Raw genomic sequence first — 19,412 nt, 5'->3', positions numbered from 1 at the left:
ACAAACAGTTTACGCTGGTGACAATGACAGAAAAATTGTATACTAGCAGCTACAGTAGTAGAAAAGATGACTTCATTTGCCTCCAGTTTGAATGAAAGTCATTTATAGTACTTGTTGGCTAGTTTTTCAATGTCCCTTTGGAATAACATGAAATTGTATTTGTGAAACAGGAGCTTCTGGCAAACAATGCACAGCCTTGTAAAAGCGGGAAAAAAAGTAGCACTGAGACTGCTACAGTCCCAAAGGTGTATGGGTTAAATATAAGCAGTGGAAAACTGATCAGAATGTGTTTCTTACAAGGTGGGTATTAGTCAAAGTCATTGCATTGCTATGCCAAAATAAATCCGTTGTTTTTCTTTTTCTAGCATTCAGGAGTAATTGAGAAACAAAGAAATTATAAATTGAAAACAATATCAAGACAAGACAATTAATCACAATTATGAAAAAATATGAACTGACGGATTTTCTGAATTCCCCTTTACACATTACAAATCACAAAACAAATGCTGTTTTACTCAAATACTTCAGCCCAAAGGGAAAGCTCCTGAGCTAAGCAATGTAAGCTACAGTTCCTTCTCTCATCTTGATTTTCTACTTCTTTTGTTTCATTTTTGTTGCTTCTACTATCATACTTGCTTACCCAATTTTGCCTGACTGAAAAACAATTAAATATCTTGTTTACTTCAGGCTGATGCTCTGATCACCTTATCCTGAAATACTGTCCAGTGATTTCATAAGAAACTTATCCAATCCAGAGATGTTGTTACCATCCTCTCCATCCCTGCTGTGTATGTTATGCTGGCTCCTGCAAAGTGTTGTAGTCCATTGTGTTCTTGCAGCTTTTTCCAGTGCCAGGAATCAAACTGAGTTGTGATATTTGTTGTTGTTTTCAACTCACACTGAATCTATTTATTTTTCATCCTCAAATTCTTCACTGTAAATCTATGGATATTTCATAACATCCATAGTGCCAGACAGTTGCCTTTTTCTTTTAAGCATCTGTAGTGGTTAATTTTTAATTAACCAAATTTTTAATTAATTAACAAATTTTTAATTTGTTAATTTTTCTGCTAGAGAAGTTCTAAGTTGTTTGTTTGTTTGGTTTTGGGTTTGTTTTGGTTTGGTTTGGTTTATTTTTTTTTTGTTAAGTGAGTATTCTATGTCTTTAACTAGTCTAGTTTTAAGTTCTCTTTCCAAATCTCAGTTACAGCATTTCTGTTAAGAGGTCTAGGCTGACATGTTACTGGAGAATTCTAATTAAAAGAAAAAGACATTATCAGCCTAAATGAGCTACTGTGATTCTTGTTCCTTCATTACATGCTCTTTCCTCTAATAATTGGTATTTTATGTATTTTTTAAGACTCAGTTATTTGTTTAATTGCTAACAATCATAACAATTAAGGACTCAGTAAGACCTCCCAAAGTGCAAAATTTATAACATTATAAGCATTTCAATACAAGACCTTTTGTGGTCCTTTCTGTCTTCTTCTTTTTTAACCTTAAAAAAATCAAAGAAAAAAAGAGAAAGAACCATTTTTCTCTCAACTGTCATATTTACTTGTAGGCAACCAGCATTCAATTGTCTCTAATACCATTTCAAAACCATGTCCTGAATTTACAAAAAGAAATGGAAAGCAACCAAATACTTAAGGAAGCTTTTTTCGCTCTTATTTTTTAGAGTTATGGAATGAAGTATAAATTCATCTTTGACTGTTTCTTCACACTCAAAAAAGTGTATTACTGTATTCTTCTCCTGAATGTACCAGCTTGGCTTATTTTACCTTTAGTACTATGTGCTGTTCAGAAAGTAGTCAGAAAGTGGTCATTCTTCTCCTGTGCAATAACCCTTTGTTTTCACACGCTGTGAACTTCTGCATATCCTAATAGCTTCATCCAAAAGACCAGTAAAATCCGCCTCCTAAGGAACCACTCCCGTAACTCCAAGGATGTCTAGAAAAACCCTTTATTAAAAGTGAGAAAATAAGGAGAACATGGAAAATACTGATCTGAGAGGACTTAGTCCAGGCCCAGGCCCCTTTCCAGGATGCAGAGCTTTTTGTGTTCACAAGGCTGACTGTCCAGCAAGCCTCACAATCAGAGAATTGTCTCTAATTTTATCCAATAACCGGTGAGGCTGGAAAACTGACTGCCACTGCACAGTACTTAACCCAAAAGAGTGGCTTCATAATGCCCACAGTAACCTCTGAAATAACTATGTTTTTCATGGCTTCTGACAGAAAATGAAAAAGTTATTGAAAGCTATTTGAAGATGTGCTAAAGGGCATTGCAACTTCCTCACATGAGTGATAGATTTAGGCCAAAATAATATTTTGGAGCATGAAGTCCTTGATGAGTGTGAAAACTCCTAATAATAAGGCAACTACTTGGATATGAACCTTTTCCTAGCCATACTCTGCAAGTAACCTACAGTATTTTATAATAATGATATTTTCTCCCACCAGCATTTTTTCATTCTTTTTTTTCTATCTTGTGGTTCAATTTCATAGAATCATAGAGCAGTTTGGGTTGGAAGAGACCATAAAGATCATCTATTTCAATCCCCTCCACACGCAGGGACACATTTCACTGGATCAGGCTGCTCAGAGCCCCATCCAGCCTGGCCTTGACCCCTCGCAGGGATGGGTCATCCCCAACTTCCCTGGGCAATCTGTTCCACTGTTTCACCGTTCTCACAGTAGATAATTTCTTCCTTATATCCAGTGTAAACAGACCCATTCAGTTTGATACCATTCCCCCTTGTCCTGTCCCTCCAAATCTCTTGTACCTCCTTTAGGTACTGGAAGTTTACTATAAGGTTTCCCTGGAGCCTTTTCTTCTCCAGGCTGAACAACCTCAACTCTGTCAGTCTGTCTGCATAGGAGAGTTGCACCAGCGGATTCGATCATCATAAACCTCCACTGAACTTGTTCCAATGAGTCCATGAATTTCTTATACTGGGGGCCTCAGATGCAGATGCAGCACTCCAGGAGGGGTTTCATGAGAATAGAATAGAGGTTATTGTTGTCCTCATGGTATCTGACCACTCCCTATCCATTATAAGAAGTGGAAACTATATTCTTTCATATATATTTATTCTTCTGATTCCATTCTTCAACTATGACTTATGGAAAACACAAAAATGTCGCCTTTGATTGGGTTATTTTGAATTGTATAATTTCATTTAAAATAGACAACAGTGAGATTTATCCTGTGAGAAATAATTTAACGACCTGGAATCAGTGTCAGGCAGATTTCTCATGTAGGGTCAGATTTCGGACGAACTCAAAACATTGATTATTACTGCCAAGGGATCCAGAATATGAAAGTATCATATTTTTTCTGTACTTTACAATTTATTTTGTCTTTAAGCTGCTCTAGGATTTTTTAATATTTGATGTTCAGAGTGAATTGTGATAGAATACAAGTGGAAAAGGAGATTGTTAAATGACCAACACTATGAAGTCCGTTCATAAACTGAAGATTCTCCTCAGCTATCATACTCAAATTGCTGTTATTACTTATCCATCCAGAACTACAAACTGATACTTACTTGCTAATAATTATGTTTATTTGCAGGTTTTGAGCGTGAGATTTTGTCTGGTTTTACTTTATTACATTATTCTTAAGCTTGTAGATACTAATGAAGTTCTTATATATTCAGAAAAATACCATATACAATGAAAGGAAGACCCTGTCTAATTAGATTAAGCTCTGCTAACTTCTGACTTAGCAAACTACAAGGGAAAAGTGGTTCGATGACATTTTTGGAAGAATCAAATAAAAAGTGGAGCTTTCCCCCCAGTACAGTAGAAATTACTCCTCCTTTCTCTGTGTCCCCAGTATTAGAGAGAAAGGTTTGGCAAAGCCATATTTTAAATGAGCAATTTCACATCAACAGCTTTCAACATTTTAGAGGCAGATAAATAAAACTGTTTTGAATTTAAATAGCTATGAATTCTGAAGCCATCCAGCTCAGCAGGGAGCTTAGCTGAATTTCTGTGTATCAAAAAGCAGTAACAGAGCAGTTTCATTCCTATCTTGCCAGGTATTTAAAATAGTCCTATGAGACATACAAGTTTAATCTTGGAGGCCAAATATGATTAACCATGGTACATTTATGGTTACAAATGTACTGACATTTGTGCTACAGAACATTTTTAGGTGCTGATGATGAACTGCTGATTATGAATTGAAATTCAGGTACATAAAGTCCCTTCACTGATTTTTTATGGCATTTGTCTTATTAAATTTCAGCTACTCAGTGTTTTCCATACCATTATAATCACCGTAAAACTTTATTTTTCATTCCCTCATTTATTAAGAAAATACCTTCTGGATGTTGGACCTACCAAACCCCATATCCTTATTTATTTAGGTTTACATACTCACATTGTCTAGTAGTCTGTGTTGCAAACCATGTTACTGTTCCATTAGCCTGCATTAAAATACAGTTTGAAAGGATAATTTCTCTCTCAAACACAAGACAACTGGAAGTACCAGCACATAGTACTAGAAATCTAACAGATTTTATAAGAAATCTCTAACGTCATGATTGGGGCTATAATGATTTCTAAATGGTGAGTACAGTGTATTTCAGTAAAAGTGAGAAAGCATGATTCAGTTGTCTTGATTCAGTTTCTTAATATGATTCAAGCTCTTGTTACTTCTTGACTGGATTTTAAAACTTGATGCTCCATGCAGACGAAAAAGTTCTAGGAATTCATTCTAACTCATGCAGCTATAGGGATCTTAGTTCTAGCTTTATTTTTTGTTGAGTCATGCCTGTCAGCCTAAATATGGGGATAGTAGAACATGTTGACCAAAACATGGTCATATGACCAAAACATAGGTGTGTGAGCAAGGAGAACTTCTGATAACTGTGATGATGTGAAGAGAGATGCAGTTGGCAGATGATCAGTCAGTGTCAAAGACAAAACAACACTTGGAGATGGTTGTTAGAGAACTCTTTTTATAAGCACAAGTAAAACAAGGACAGATTCTGGGAGAAATATGATGTTTGGATGCTTCTGTTATTCAGAAAAGCAGCTTTACTTTGGAGGTAGAAAATCTGGGTTTTGTTGCTGAGAAACGAACAGGTTTATGAATGCTTGCAAACCTGAGGTGACAAAAAAGCAAGTCTTGCTGTCACCATATTGTTCTGCAGACCTGATCTAGATATATAAAACAAGGCAGGTAATGACAAATTGCAAATAAATATTATTAACCTGAAAATGGTGGATTAAATGTACTTGCAATCTTATTGCAGACGTGGTTTTGGAAGTACAAAAGAGAAGGGTATAGAAGACTGAAAAACATGGGAAAGTTTTCTTGAAAATTCAGCAAGTAGGGGATGTTGATATAAAAAGTACAGTGAAGATTTAATAAGAGCTTGAGGAAAGTTAATTCTCTATTTAGAAGAACAAGTGATGCTCATGAACCGTAAACCCAGTATGGAATCTTATAGTAAAAGTCTCTAGAAAAGTTGTGAATTTATCCTAGCTCTCTTGTTATGTACTTTCTGGAGAAACAATAAGGAGAATGTATACATGAATACAATGTTGTTGATTAGGTCATTAGATAATTTTTAAAGAGTTTATTATTTTTGCTGATTATGAGGTTATGACTGTTATGTCAAACAGATTCCTGTTATGAGCACAGGCTTCTAGAGTGCTCTGAGGTTGAAAATTTTGTAAAAGTGAGGTTTTGTCAGTGGTGTAAATTTCATCAATGATCTTAGAGTCTAGAGATTTTCTGCTGCAAAGGTGAACCACAATGTTTATATTGAATATTGAATCTCCCAGTTATGGAAAATCATAATTTGGGTTCTACCTGAGTCAAAGAAAATGCTTTCAACATTGACAATCTCTGAAAGCATTTGCGTCTTGGCTTTGTTTCTTTTAGAAAGGATTATCCAGTGAAAAAAGAGATGAACAAAATGTCACAGAACATGATATAAAATTCTATTCTAGTAGTACATCCTGAATGTACACCCAAGCTATTTCTACCTAATTCTGGAAAAGGAACAACCACCAAAATGAAGATCAAAAGTCATGGTGCAGAAACACAAAATCTTCATTTTTATTTCAGTTTTAAGAAAGCAATAAATTCACCTTTATTTTTTGCCTTTACTTCTTAATATTTCATCTGTGCATAAGTGTGAGGGTTTACAGGGACAGCACAGTAAACAGTATTCTGCTTGCTTGAAAAATGTCTTCACATTAGGTATTTGATTCTTCTGGTCTAAACTATTATTCAGGAAGTGCTATTTTGTCTGGGTGTATGTCTTACCAGCTGTGTTTAGTCCGTGTAGCAAGTCTGTATTATTAAGTGAAGAGGGCAAATAACAACAACGAACTAATAATGCATGATAGCAGCAAGATTTGGAGATGAAACGTTTAACTGGATTCACTGTAGGTACTCAGATTGCTCTGCTTCCTCTAGCTAGATCAAGATGTGATTATCACCTCTTTGGGTGATTTAGCTTCACCAGCAAAATCAGCAGATTGTTTTGATGATTTGTGGTGTTCTGTGTTTCATGAAGTAAACAGAACCACTACAGTAATATCATGTGTGCTTGGCTAAGTATATATTTCATCATGGTTATGCATCTCTTTACCTCTTTATCTGAATTAAGAAAATGAGCTCCAAAGATACTACCTTTTCTTTTTACACCAAAAGGATCCCTAATGTAGAATGCAAGCCTTGGTTCATTAAGTGTCACTGCCACCAGGACCCCTTGCAGGGCAAGCTGCTGCAGAATGCAAATAAAATGTTTCAGTGCTTATTCCAGATTTTCTCACTCCTGGACAAATTTGCATTAATTGACAAAGAACTTTTCAAGCATTTCTTGTCAACTAAAACACTAGGATTTTTTTTTTTTAATGTAACAATATTTTACCCAGTGTATTTGAGTAGAGAGTTTTTTTTCCCTGACGTTCTGGGATGTAGCAAATGTCAGCCTCTATGCATTCTGAGGAGGTTTTGTCCAAGTCCACAGGTGCCAGGTTTACATAGGCATTTTTGAAATCAAAACTATACTTTAAATAACTAAAATTTTCATTTCTTGACAGGTTCTGAGTTCTGAAATACAGCAAGGCTCTCAGACAAAACAGAAAACTTAGTGAAAATGTGGGAATTCATGACTACAGTGACACTGAAATATTACTGTCATTATAGACAGTGAACAGCGTGTTGTCTTTCAAACAGATTTTATATAAAGTGAGAGAACTTATTGTGCTAGTTTAGATGACCTTGAAAAACATGTTTCTAAACCTTAACTGAATACACACAATAGTCTTCAACCTCTAAAGTGAATAGGTAAATTAGGTCCAGAAATATCAATAGTATATGGTCAATTTTTAGACCCAATCTTTTTTTCTTTTTCCTTCTTATTTAAGCACATAAAAGAGGATTTTATTTTTTAATTTAAATACTTTTTATTCTTTTTAAAAAAGTACTCTATGTATTTTTGCATATTTTTCAAGTTCAGGAATTTTGGAAATCTTGCTTCCTTTAGAAAGAAAAATATATGCGATGGAATTACAATAGAAAAATGTATAATAGGGATGTTCAGAAGAAGTTAGTGAAAGGACTTAAAGAATATAGATGCCTGTCTCAAAATACTGTCAAGGCCCCAGAAGGAACTTGTCATAAGATAAGCCACCATAGCGGGAACTTGAGATAAGTACAAACAGGAGAAATCTGTGATAGGAAGGTGCTAATTCCAGACTGGTTAGCACATCCTGGTTAATGTATCTGGACAAAAATTCGCACCGTGGCAAACTCTAGGAATGGAAGCAACTGCTCATACATCTGTAACCAGAAAAACAGAGATCACTCCAAGTTATGGGAACAGCATTTGCAATCACCCCGTGGACACCCAGAACTTGGACTGTATAAAGGTGGTACCCTGTGAAGAACGACTCTGTGACCCCCACCACCAAGAAGCCCAGGGTGAAGATGAACCAACAAGACACTGCTGGATCCATGGGAGGTGACTATCTTCTGCTTGATCTCTCTCTTTCTCTCTCTTTCTCTCTCTTTCTCTCTCTCTCATCCTTCCCACCCTCTCACCCCCTTTTCTGTTTCTTTCTATCTCTCTACCTCACATTTACTGTTAAATAAAATCCATATTATTGACTTTGGCATATGGTCTTGTTTGCACCTTAATTCAGGCAGAGGCATCTCTCACTAATTGGATCATAATGGTGGCCCCTTGAAGAACAGGGAAGAAAAGCAAGCCCACTGGTTTTGCAGCTCAATAAATTTTGCACCTAGAAAACAAAATACTGTCCTTACTCCCTATATCAAATATTTTAGTTTTTGAGATCAGTTTACATATACGTGTAAACTATGCTATTAACAAGGGTAGTTTATTTTCTTTGAACACAAGAGTAATCCCTTCAGACTAGTCATTTGTGTTCTAATTAGCTTATTAGAAATGCAAGTATTAACTCATCAGCTTGGAAGCAGTGGAAGGCAGGAAAAGATCATGTCCAGCCTTCCCTTTTACTAAATCTCCCTTCTTGAGATTTAGTAAAGATGGCATAAAAGATGGACTTAGAAACATCAATAAGTAAAGATTACTTGTTGTTTTATTTTCAGAATGTGGTGGTTGACCTTGGCTGGATGCCAGGTGCCCACCCAGCTGCTCTATCACTCCCCTTCCCAACTGGACAGGGGAGAGAGTAAGGTGGAAAAAACAATTTGTGGGTTGGGATAAGGAAGTTTATTTAAAGCAGAAAGTAAAGCAGAAGCTTGCGTGTACAAAAGCAAAGCGAAGTGAAAGATATCAGGGTTTATTCTCTCCTTCCCATGAGCAGCGATGGTTGGCCACTCCCGAGAAGCAGGGCTTTGGTACGCGTGGTGGTTTCTCAGCAGGCAGCCATTAGGCAATGAATTCCCACCCTCCTGCTCTGTTCCTTAGCTTTTATATCTGAGCTGACGTCATATGGTGTGGAATATCCCTTTGGTCAGTTTGGGTCAGCTGGTCTACTCGGGTTCCCTCCCAGGTCCTTGCCCTCAACTAAGAAAGGAATGTTACAGTGTTGGTGCTGTGCTCAGCAGTAGCCAAAACACCGGTGTGTTATCAACACCCTTCTAGCTACCAATGCAAAGCACAGCACTGTGAGGGCTACTGTGGGGAAATGAACTCCAGCTCAGCCAGACCCAATACACAGCTGTATTCCTCCTAGTTTTACTTTTGTCTAGGTTATGCTTTAAGTATAAAAACCTGTAAACTGTATATGTGTTAGTTAATTAAACAGGACACGTGCTCAGGTTTGAACATCAGTAGAGGTCCTCTGAGCTATAAGATTGTCAACATGGTTCTTGATGAGATTTTAACCTCTGCTAGACATGGGGATAACCTCTTCAAGCCCATGGGGATAGCATGGACCATGGACCATTCCCACAAAGTAATTTAAATTTACTTAATCTGGTACTTGGGAGGTTAGGTGAGAAACTTAAGCTGTGAGAAGCAAGCAGCTGATGAGTCCAAATGAGTTGAAATGTGTTGGAATCTTTTTTTTAAATGTATACTGGTGACTAGGAAACCTTAGAAGTCTTGTTTTTATTCCACTTCTCCCAAACTTAAGTAATATTTGGTGTTTCTTACATATGTCTGACATCCTTCTTCAGTATTTTATTAGGAAAAAGTTATAATGGAGATACCAGAAAACAAGGCTGCAGAAGTGGGTGATGACTGGTAAAATAACTAGAAAAGCGGGTTTTGGTTGTGTTATTATAAATAATAATTGTAGACAATGATATTTGCTTTGTTTTGTATACTTTTCCCTTTTAAAATTAAGAAATAAGACATAAATTATCCAGCTGATATTTATTATCAAAGAAAAACTTAGTTTGGAAAGGACATTTAAAGGTTATCTGATGCAAACCTCTGATGAGATCAAGCTTTAAAGTTAGATCAGGTCACCCAGGGACTTGTGAAGTTGAGTTTTGAATATCAGTGAGGATGCAGATTCCTACAAAAGCATTACAAGGCTGTTCTTCCTCTTTTTCCTCTAGGACAACTCTTTAAGAAGTGCCCAGAGTGTTATCCTGGACCATTGTGAGCTTCTGAAGAAAAGGCTGTAGACATTTGGGTTATTGCCATTGAGGCCACAACAGTTGCTGCCTGAAGAGGATTATTATGATATACTGATACTACTAGACGAATTATTAGTTGTCTTGTAGTTGTTGCATTGTGACCATAATAGACAAATAATACAAGACACGGAAGGTTTGCACAAAGAGAGGGGTCCAGTAAATCACCTGAGGAACCTGGCATGTGTGGGGGAAACAAAAAAAGATGCAAACCCAAAAATCTTTCTTCTAGTTCTGCTGAAGTCAAGAAATACCAGTTTCACTGACATAGGGATATAGTCAGCTAATAACTTTGTTCTGGTAAAATTTGAAAGCACAAAATAACTGAACCGTGAAAGTCTCATAAAAAACAGTAGTTATTTAAAAATAAGACAAAATAAAATCCAAACAAAAAAAATAGTCTGAAGTGCAAGATCTTATAACCTGTAAAAGTATTTGAGTTTCATCAAGTAAGAAGTTTCCATATTTAGAAACATGAAAATTTCCCAGTGTACCTTCACTGTCCTACTAGGAATGGCTTTCAGAAACAAGACCATCTGAAATGTAAATCTATCTTGGCACAGAAAAAATGATTGATGTCCTTTGCATATTCAGGTTTTTTTAATACTTTAAGACTGAATTTATACTCTACAGAATGAATTTGTATGATTCATCTCTTATGAAAATGTCACATGAACTCCTGTAGAGCTTTATAAAGGACTCAGTAGAGGGTGAACTGGATTTTACACAGCTGTTATATTTCAGATACATATTTTTTTGCATGTCTTATATGTATAAATTAGAAAAACATCTTCATACAGACTGTTGATCAGATAAAATTAATGTATTTATGTTTTTCCTGGGAATATTTATAATAAGTTTTTTTGAGCTTTATTCCTACTAAAATACTCCTACAGGCCAATGAAATGAAGTCTAGCTGGCAGCTTTGATGATAACATCAACAGGAAAACAGGGATGTACCCACACCAGTCTTCAGTAACAAATTCTAGTTGGTTCAATTAAGCTCAAAGAGTAACAACAACATCAAATGTGTTAGATTTCACTTAACCATTTACTTACTTATTTTATGCTTTTTTCTTTTTTTCATCTGCCCCTGTATTGAGAAGGAAATTAATTTGAGTTTTCTTCTCAATGTCACTCCATATTCAATTCTTCCCTCTGGTAGGCCTTTCTCATAAAATTTATTTCAACCCAAATTTATATTTGGATCCCAGTGAATGAATTCAAGTTCATGCAATTTAAATGAGTTTTGACTTCACTTTCTATTTTGTTGAAATTATACAGACTTCTGAGTCACAAACTGTAAGTGATGGAAGATTTACCTACAACCCTTAGTATCTCAGAACATGCAACATCCCATTTCCATATGTGCTAGAGCTGACAGGCCAAATCCTGAGGTGCTTCCACAAAGCTGTATTATTTCTTCTCTACGAAATGTGGAGTGGAAATGAAGGGAAAAAACTTAATTTTCACTTCAAAATATTTTATGGGTTTTAGTCTTCCTGTTTCTTCCCTTTATACCCTACTGTTATACAGTTTATGTATCTCCAGTATTCTCTACTGAATTTCGTCCATCAGTTTACCCCATTGTTCTTTTTGGTCGCCATTCTTTCCTGATTTGCTTAATTTTCTCTTTCCCACAACATTTTCTGTTTCTTTCCTGCTTTAAACCACCACAGCAGAAGGTCATAGATGTCATAAAAAGGATCACAAATTTTTACATAAGGAAATCACTGTTAAGAAGATATCTAGGGACATACAGGTGATGGAATGAAAGCTCTTTGTTGCCTGTCATATTGGACAGGATCAGCTTCACTGGTCAGAGCAACTTCCAATAACCAGCCAATCTACACCTTGAGATGTGGAGATGGTTGAACAGAAGGAAGGACATTTGATCTCCATGTTATTCAGTATGGAGGGCTAATGATGTATTTACCTCCTTATGGGAGCCCTCACTGCCTAAGCAGTATGAGGTATTTTCCAGGCCTGTGATGGATGCTGTACCAGCAGGCAGGCAGGAAGGTAAAGTTTGCTGGACAAAGAGGGAACAAGAACTTGTGGCACTGTGTGATAATGAAGATTCTCCTGGGAAGTCTGAGGCAGGTGGAAGGGTGTCCTGGGTTTTTTGTTGGGTGTTACACAATTTTGATAAAGTCTTTTTCAATAAAAAAATATTAACATTAAAAAAGAGACCAGGTCTTGATCATATCACTTTCAGTTTGTGGTTACCCAATTAACCTGCTTTCTTCTTAGGAAGTCTGTGTCCTCTCTCCACCTAAAGAGTGGGGGAAGCAAATATTCATTTGTAGTTTTTTAACAACATTATTTTTATAATATTAATGGCATATTTATGCAAAGATTCTCCATCTGTGTTTTAAGCCCATTGTGCTGAGGAGTACACAGCCTAAGCTAAAGCTAGAGCTCCTAATCCAAATAGATAAAGCTGAGTAACAAAAAAGCAGAAACAGAATAGCTTTTCAAACAAGTTAGGCGGTCTCTCAGAAATATAGAACTATGTGAAATGTTTTCTGACTTCATCATCTTAACAGTATATTCTTCCTTGCCACTCACTATTGAAGTAATAATTATTTTAACACATTTTCTTAAACTTCTGCATAACCAAAAAAGCTAGTGAATGTGAGAACAACTAGTTCTATACTAGAAACATATTTTAACAGAAAGCAATAAAAAGTATTTTAAAATCATTACTCCTTGTTTTAAAAGATTTAATTATGTAGAATGTACATTAATTTTGTAGCAAGCATGTGTGTAATAATGGTAGGATTTCCTATATATGTGTATATATATATTAAATTTATTTCAAATATTAAATTAATAAATTGAGTCCTTGTTTGTTAGAAGAGGGAATAAAACCATCCTTAATTTAGAAATTTAATGGCTATCAAACTAAATCTGGAATCATGCACATCCTGACATTAATGATATCATGCTCTCAGAAGAAAAAAATTAGGCAAGCCTCACTAACAACCTTCTAAATGTTAATCTAATTCCTTCAGAAAATAAAAAATCCTAAATTTGTGAGAACCTTCCAATCAGATATTTGCTGCATTTCTGCATTCAGACGAAAGGCTGACTTTGCACTAAAATAACCAAATGTGTTGGAAAAAAGTAGGACAGGTGAAATCATTGCCTTTCTGGTTGCACTCTTGAACTTTCGTCGTCTTTTAAAAATAAAAATGAAGAATAAGCAAACAAATTCTGTCTCGTTTGAAAGAAAAGTGACTTGTATTTTACTTACAATGTTTTTCTTGATTGCCAATTTTATTCTAAAAAAACACAGGATAGTGATGAAATTTATATGTATATTTCCGAAGCAAATCTTTTATCCCTGGATAGCTCCCCTTGTCTGAATGGTGATATTGCTTTGAAGTGACCGTGATGTTCAGTGTTGTAAAGTCACTGTGTCGTGTTCGAGGGTGAAAAGTAATTTCTAGAGATACTTCCAGAGTCTGAGAGAAGAACAAACCTCCAGTGTTCTTTCGTGGAAGTTAGTCAGTTATGGTAGAGGAGAGCTAACGGGTAGACAGCTAACTTGAGGTATTCTCAGTGTAGATATCTACATTAGAGGTAGTCCTGCCCGTCTCCAGGGACAATCATCTGATCTCGTCTAGATATCTACCTTTTACAGTGAAGAACTGTTTTTTTAAATGTCTGTTGCTATTTACAAGGTTAACATAACTTAATGGAGTCAGTGGGACAATGACAGTAGGATTGGCCATGAGGTTGTGGATACCCCATCTCTGGAAGTTTCCAAGGCCAGACAGGATGAGGCTTTGAGCAACATGGTCTAGTGGAAGGTTTTCCTGTCCGTGGCAAAGGGATTGGAACTAGATGATCTTTAAGGTCCCTTCCAACCCAAACCATTCTATAATTCTATGATCTCTCCAAGCAGGTATTATACCTATCATCTATGTTGTATCTGTCACCCATGGAAGGATCTTTTCAGTCCTTTGTGACTGTGAACAACAAATAGCAGTTGCAATTTGACAATCCGGTCCACTGAGTAAGGATGTGATTTAGCTAACTAAACATGTCTCCAGCAGATTTTGTGATACGTAATTTACACTGCCTCCAGTTCCCATTTGGGAAACACATGGATGTCTTGAGACATTAAGGTGCTGGAACATATTACCAAGAAAGGTCATGGAGCTATTGAAGAATCTAGAGAACATGTCTTATAAGAGCAGCTGAGGAAACTGGAATTGTTTAGTCTGGAGGAAAGGAGGCTCACAGGAGACCTTTTCACTTTCTACAACTACCTAAAAGAAGATTGTAGCAAAATATGTGTCTTTCTTTCCAAATAACAAGTGATGAGAGGAAAGAGCCTCAGATTGTGCCGGGGAAGTTTAGATTGGACATTAGGAAAAAATTCTCTACTAAAAAGGTCATCAAGCATTGGAACAAGCTGCCCAGGGAAGTGGTTAAATCACCATCCATGAAGTATTCAAAAGATGTGGTGGTGCTTATGGACATGGATTAGTGGTGGGTTAGCATGGCAGTACTGGGTTAATGGTTGGACCCAAGGATCCTTAGGGTCTTTTCCAACCTAAATGATTTTATGATTCTTAAAAGCCCCTTGACACATCTGCCAGCCCTTTGTGTACCTTTTGATGTATGTTACAAATCAGGCAATCCACAAAGTAAAACAAACACCAGTTATTTCGTGAATTTTTTTTTAATTTTTTTCCTCCTAATTTTCCAAAGTGATATTGTTGCAGTATGACAATCAATACACACATTCTATGGATACTCCCCTTGTTTCCTTTGACTGTCATAATAGTGACAGTGTTGTGCTTAGCTGCGCTTAGCTGAGTTTAGCTGTCCTTGTGTCACTTGGAACAAGGTTTTCTAAAAGTAAAGTATGTGCTGAATAGAGTATTTCAGCTGGAAGGGACTGTGGCAGTGTGATCCCTCCCTCCCTTTTCTGCTTGAGCAAGAGCCACCAGTGGTTGTCGTGATTACTATATCTGGCTTAGAGATAACAACATGATGGTTAAGTATCAGTCTGGGACTAAGTCTAGATCCAGCCACACCTAAAACCCCCCTTGGAAAGGAGTTTGGAAAACAAGAGAGTCCTTTTCTGAATCTCATGACTCAGCAGGAGGGTCTCTCTGACAATTTTGTCTGATCCTGTCCTCTATGCAGTAAATAACCAAGTTGCTGTGACAAGGGGTAGAAAAGCCTTTGTGACCTCCATGCTATGTGAAAGCCCCTGGAAACCTGGGTTGCTGTGCCAGGAGAGGAGTGTGGGTTTCACAGGCAGTAACCTCCACCACAGGTTGTAAATTCTCAGAAGCAATCATTACTATTTCTGCTCCTCTTACTGTAAGAAGAGTCCAGACTTCATCCTCAAGGAATCACAATTCAATATTCCTTGCATGGTTGAGAAACCGGGAGTGGTTCAGGACAATTCATACGCTAGAGAGCCAAGCAAAATAACTCCTACTAGAAAGATTTTCTCTTAACATTTTCTGTGTACCCTCTCAGCTGTGAGTGAATCAATCTGCTTTGTGGGAAAGTGCAGAGTAGAAATAAATATGTCAGAAATAGGCATAATGGTACCAAAATCCAAAGTGAAGTGGAAAGTTCTCTGCACTAAGTGCTACTTTTTGTTTTTCATTGTTTTGCCTTATCAAGAAAGAAATTATTTTGCTACTAAAGGAATCTCATGTCCTTGACAAGTTGTCAGAGAAACTAAAATTTTAAGAGACATGGTATTGTAATGACGTATTTTCCAAGAAAAATGGTGTGGAAAATTGTTGGGGTTCTTTCATTATAGTTACATGTTATGAACTGAGTATTTCAGGGTATATAGAAGTTATGAAAACTCGTCCATGAAAATGATTGATAAATCTATGATAAAGCAACTTCTTGGAATATTTGAACTCCACAATAGTATTTTTAATGAGATTGTTTAGAAAACCAATGTTTTCCCCATATGACTTAGCTTTCTAGCTTTATGAAGCCTAGATTTAGTTTTATTAAACCATTTTTCTGAGGAAATTGTACATCTGCTCTAAAATGCTTAGAAACCTTATCTCCAAGGAAGACAACCTTGCACAGATGGCCAGAGTCCAGAGCAGCATGTGAGTGAATCTTTCCTGGAAATTATGGTACAGTTGTTTATGAAAATCGTTGCAAAAATATTGATGTTATTTCCTTATTATAAAGCACTACCTCAATGGTGTTATCGATACCATAGATGCTACAGTTTCTACTAGTAGGAAGAAGGTACAGAAATGGTCATCACCCTTTGTAACTGGTTCTTCAGGACCATAACAGGACCACAGTTCTGCTTTCACATCTGTACTGCAGTTTGCCATGAGTCAATTCAGTTTTAAATACAACCTCGTAAGATCACTTAACAATTTTGAAGCTTCTGTAAAACTCTAGATAAGCCATTTTCCTCTGATTCAATGTCAAGTCTTGATTTCTTTTATAGGTAGAGGAACTATATGGCAAAGCTGTCTGCTTCTGTAAACTAAAGGTTCTTTTGAAGTCAGTGAATTCTCACTAAAGAAACAAGCTGTAGACCTAGGCTGTTTAGCAAGAAAAGGATTTTCTTCACCCCTGCCAAGACTATTGGTATGCTCATTCGAATTTGAAAGTCCCCAACTGCTCTTTAAATTAAGACTATTTACACTTGCTTTAGGGATGGCAGAACTGACTTCAGATAAAGGGATTTGTGGTAAAATGCAGAAACTATGCTGCAAGGCTGAGATTCATTTAACTTAAGAAATCTAAAAATTATACATCTACTTTAAGCCCTTAGCTTTTCATAGAATCATAGAATCATAGAATCGATTGGGTTGGAAAAGACCTCCGAGATCATCGAGTCCAACCCTTGGTCCAAATCCAGTTCATTTACTAGATCATGGCACTCAGTGCCACGTCCAATCTGCATTTAAAAATCTCCAGGGATGGTGAATCCACCACCTCTCTGGGCAGCCCATTCCAATGCCTGATTACTCTCTCTGTAAAGAATTTTCTCCTGATATCCAACTTAAATTTCCCCTGGCGGAGCTTAAGCCCGTGCCCCCTTGTCCTATTGCTGAGTGCCTGAGAGAAGAGACCAACCCCCACCTGGCTAGAACTTCCCTTCAGGTAGTTATAGACGGTGATGAGGTCACCTCTGAGCCTCCTCTTCTCCAGGCTAAACAACCCCAGCTCCCTCAGCCTCTCCCCATAGGACTTATGCTCCAGTCCCTTCACCAGCCTTGTTGCTCTTCTCTGGACCCGCTCCAGCACCTCAATATCCTTTCTGAACTGAGGGGCCCAGAACTGAACACAATACTCAAGGTGTGGCCTCACCAACGCAGAGTACAGGGGAAGGATCACTTCCCTGCTCCTGCTGGCCACGCTATTTTTGATACAGGACAAGATCCCATTGGCCTTCTTGGCCACCTGGGCACACTGTTGGCTCATGTTGAGCTTCCTGTCAATTAGTACCCCCAGGTCCCTTTCTGCCTGGCTGCTTTCCAGCCACTCTGTGCCCAGCCTGTAGCGCTGCAGGGGGTTGTTGTGGCCAAAGTGCAGGACCCGGCACTTGGCTTTATTGAACTTCATCCCATTGGAATCAGCCCATCTCTCAAGTCTATCCAGATCCCTCTGCAGAGCCCTCCTGCCTTCCAGCAGGTCGACACTCCCTCCCAGTTTGGTGTCATCAGCAAATTTGCTGATGATGGACTCAATCCCCTCATCTAAATCATCAATAAGGATGTTAAACAGGACTGGACCCAACACAGACCCCTGGGGAACACCACTGGTGACCGACCGCCAGCTGGATGCAGCTCCATTCACCAGCACTCTCTGGGCCTGACCCTCCAGCCAGCTCCTAATCCAGGAGAGGATACACTTGTCCAAGCCATGGGCTACCAGCTTTTCCAGGAGTATATTATGGGAGACAGTGTCAAAGGCCTTGCTGAAGTCTAGATAGACCACATCCACAGCCTTCCCCTCATCCACCAGGTGGGTCACCTGATCGTAAAAAGAGATCAGGTTGGTCAGACAGGACCTGCCCCTCCTAAACCCGTGCTGGCTGGGTCTAATCCCTTGTCCATCCTGAAGGTGCTGTGTGATTGCACTCAGGATGATCTGCTCCATAACCCTGCCAGGCACCGAGGTCAGGCTGACAGGCCTGTAGTTGCCAGGGTCCTGCTTGCAGCCTTTTTTGTGGATTGGGGTGACATTCGCCAACCTCCAATCATCTGGGACCTTCCCAGAGAGCCAGGACTGTTGGAAGATGATGGAGAGCGGTTTGGCAAGCTCTTCTGCCAGCTCCCTCATCACCCTGGGATGGATCCCGTCTGGTCCCATAGACTTGTTAGGATCCAGCTGGCTCAGTAAGTCGCTAACTACATCCTCCTGGAATACAGGAGGGCTATTCAGCTCTCTGTCTCTGTCTATCTGCTCTAGAGGCCAGTTGTCCTGAGGGCCACCTGTCTTACTGCTAAAAACTGAGGCAAAGTAGGTGTTAAGTACCTCAGCCTTCTCCTCATCTTTGTTAACTATATTTCCCTCCAAGTCCAACAGAGAACTGAGGTTTTCCTTGCCCCTTCTTTTGCTATTAATGTATTTATAAAAGGACTTTTTGTTATCCCTAACTGAATTAGCCAAATTAACTTCAAATTCCACTTTTCTTTCCCTAATTTTTTTCCTGCATGACCTAGCTCTCTTCGTAAATTCTTCATAAGTAGCCAGCCCTTTTTTCCACAGTCTGTAAACTTTCTTTTTATCCCTGATTTCTTTCAGAACCTCCCTATTTAACCAAGCCAGCCATCTTCCCCTCCGGCTGGCCTTTCGGCACACTGGTATAGCCTGTTCCTGTGCGCTCAAAATTGCCTGCTTGAAGCATGTCCATCCCTCTTGTCATCAGTGGAAAGAGCTGGGATCTCCACAGAGTGATTCATCTCAGCTGTCCTTGGCATATATCACGGGGAGATGAACCACATTCTGAAGGTGCCTGTTCTCTCCCGTGATTACAAATTAATCAAAATGGGTCTTAATCAGGCTTAAAAACTTGGAGTTAAAACTTATTTTTTGATACCTGACTGGGGGTAGATGAATCTCACTTCCAAGTATCTTTTTGTTTTAACCTTTTTTCAATATAAAGAAAATAAACCATATCAATCTAATCTTTCAAAGAACACAACTGCCATCAGAGGGAAATGGAGCAAAGATTACAGATAGAGCAATTTTTATAAATCTTTATCAGTATCTTTAGCCTAGAGATAAGCATTTTCCATGGCATAATACATAATTTTTGTAGTTTCAGTTGAAGGTTAGAT

Source organism: Pipra filicauda, unplaced genomic scaffold (assembly GCF_003945595.2).
Source record: "Pipra filicauda isolate LSUMZ 115617 unplaced genomic scaffold, ASM394559v2 scaffold412_size1447426_pilon, whole genome shotgun sequence".
Taxonomy (NCBI): Eukaryota; Metazoa; Chordata; class Aves; order Passeriformes; family Pipridae; genus Pipra; species Pipra filicauda.
Note: the sequence above shows the minus strand (reverse complement) of the source record.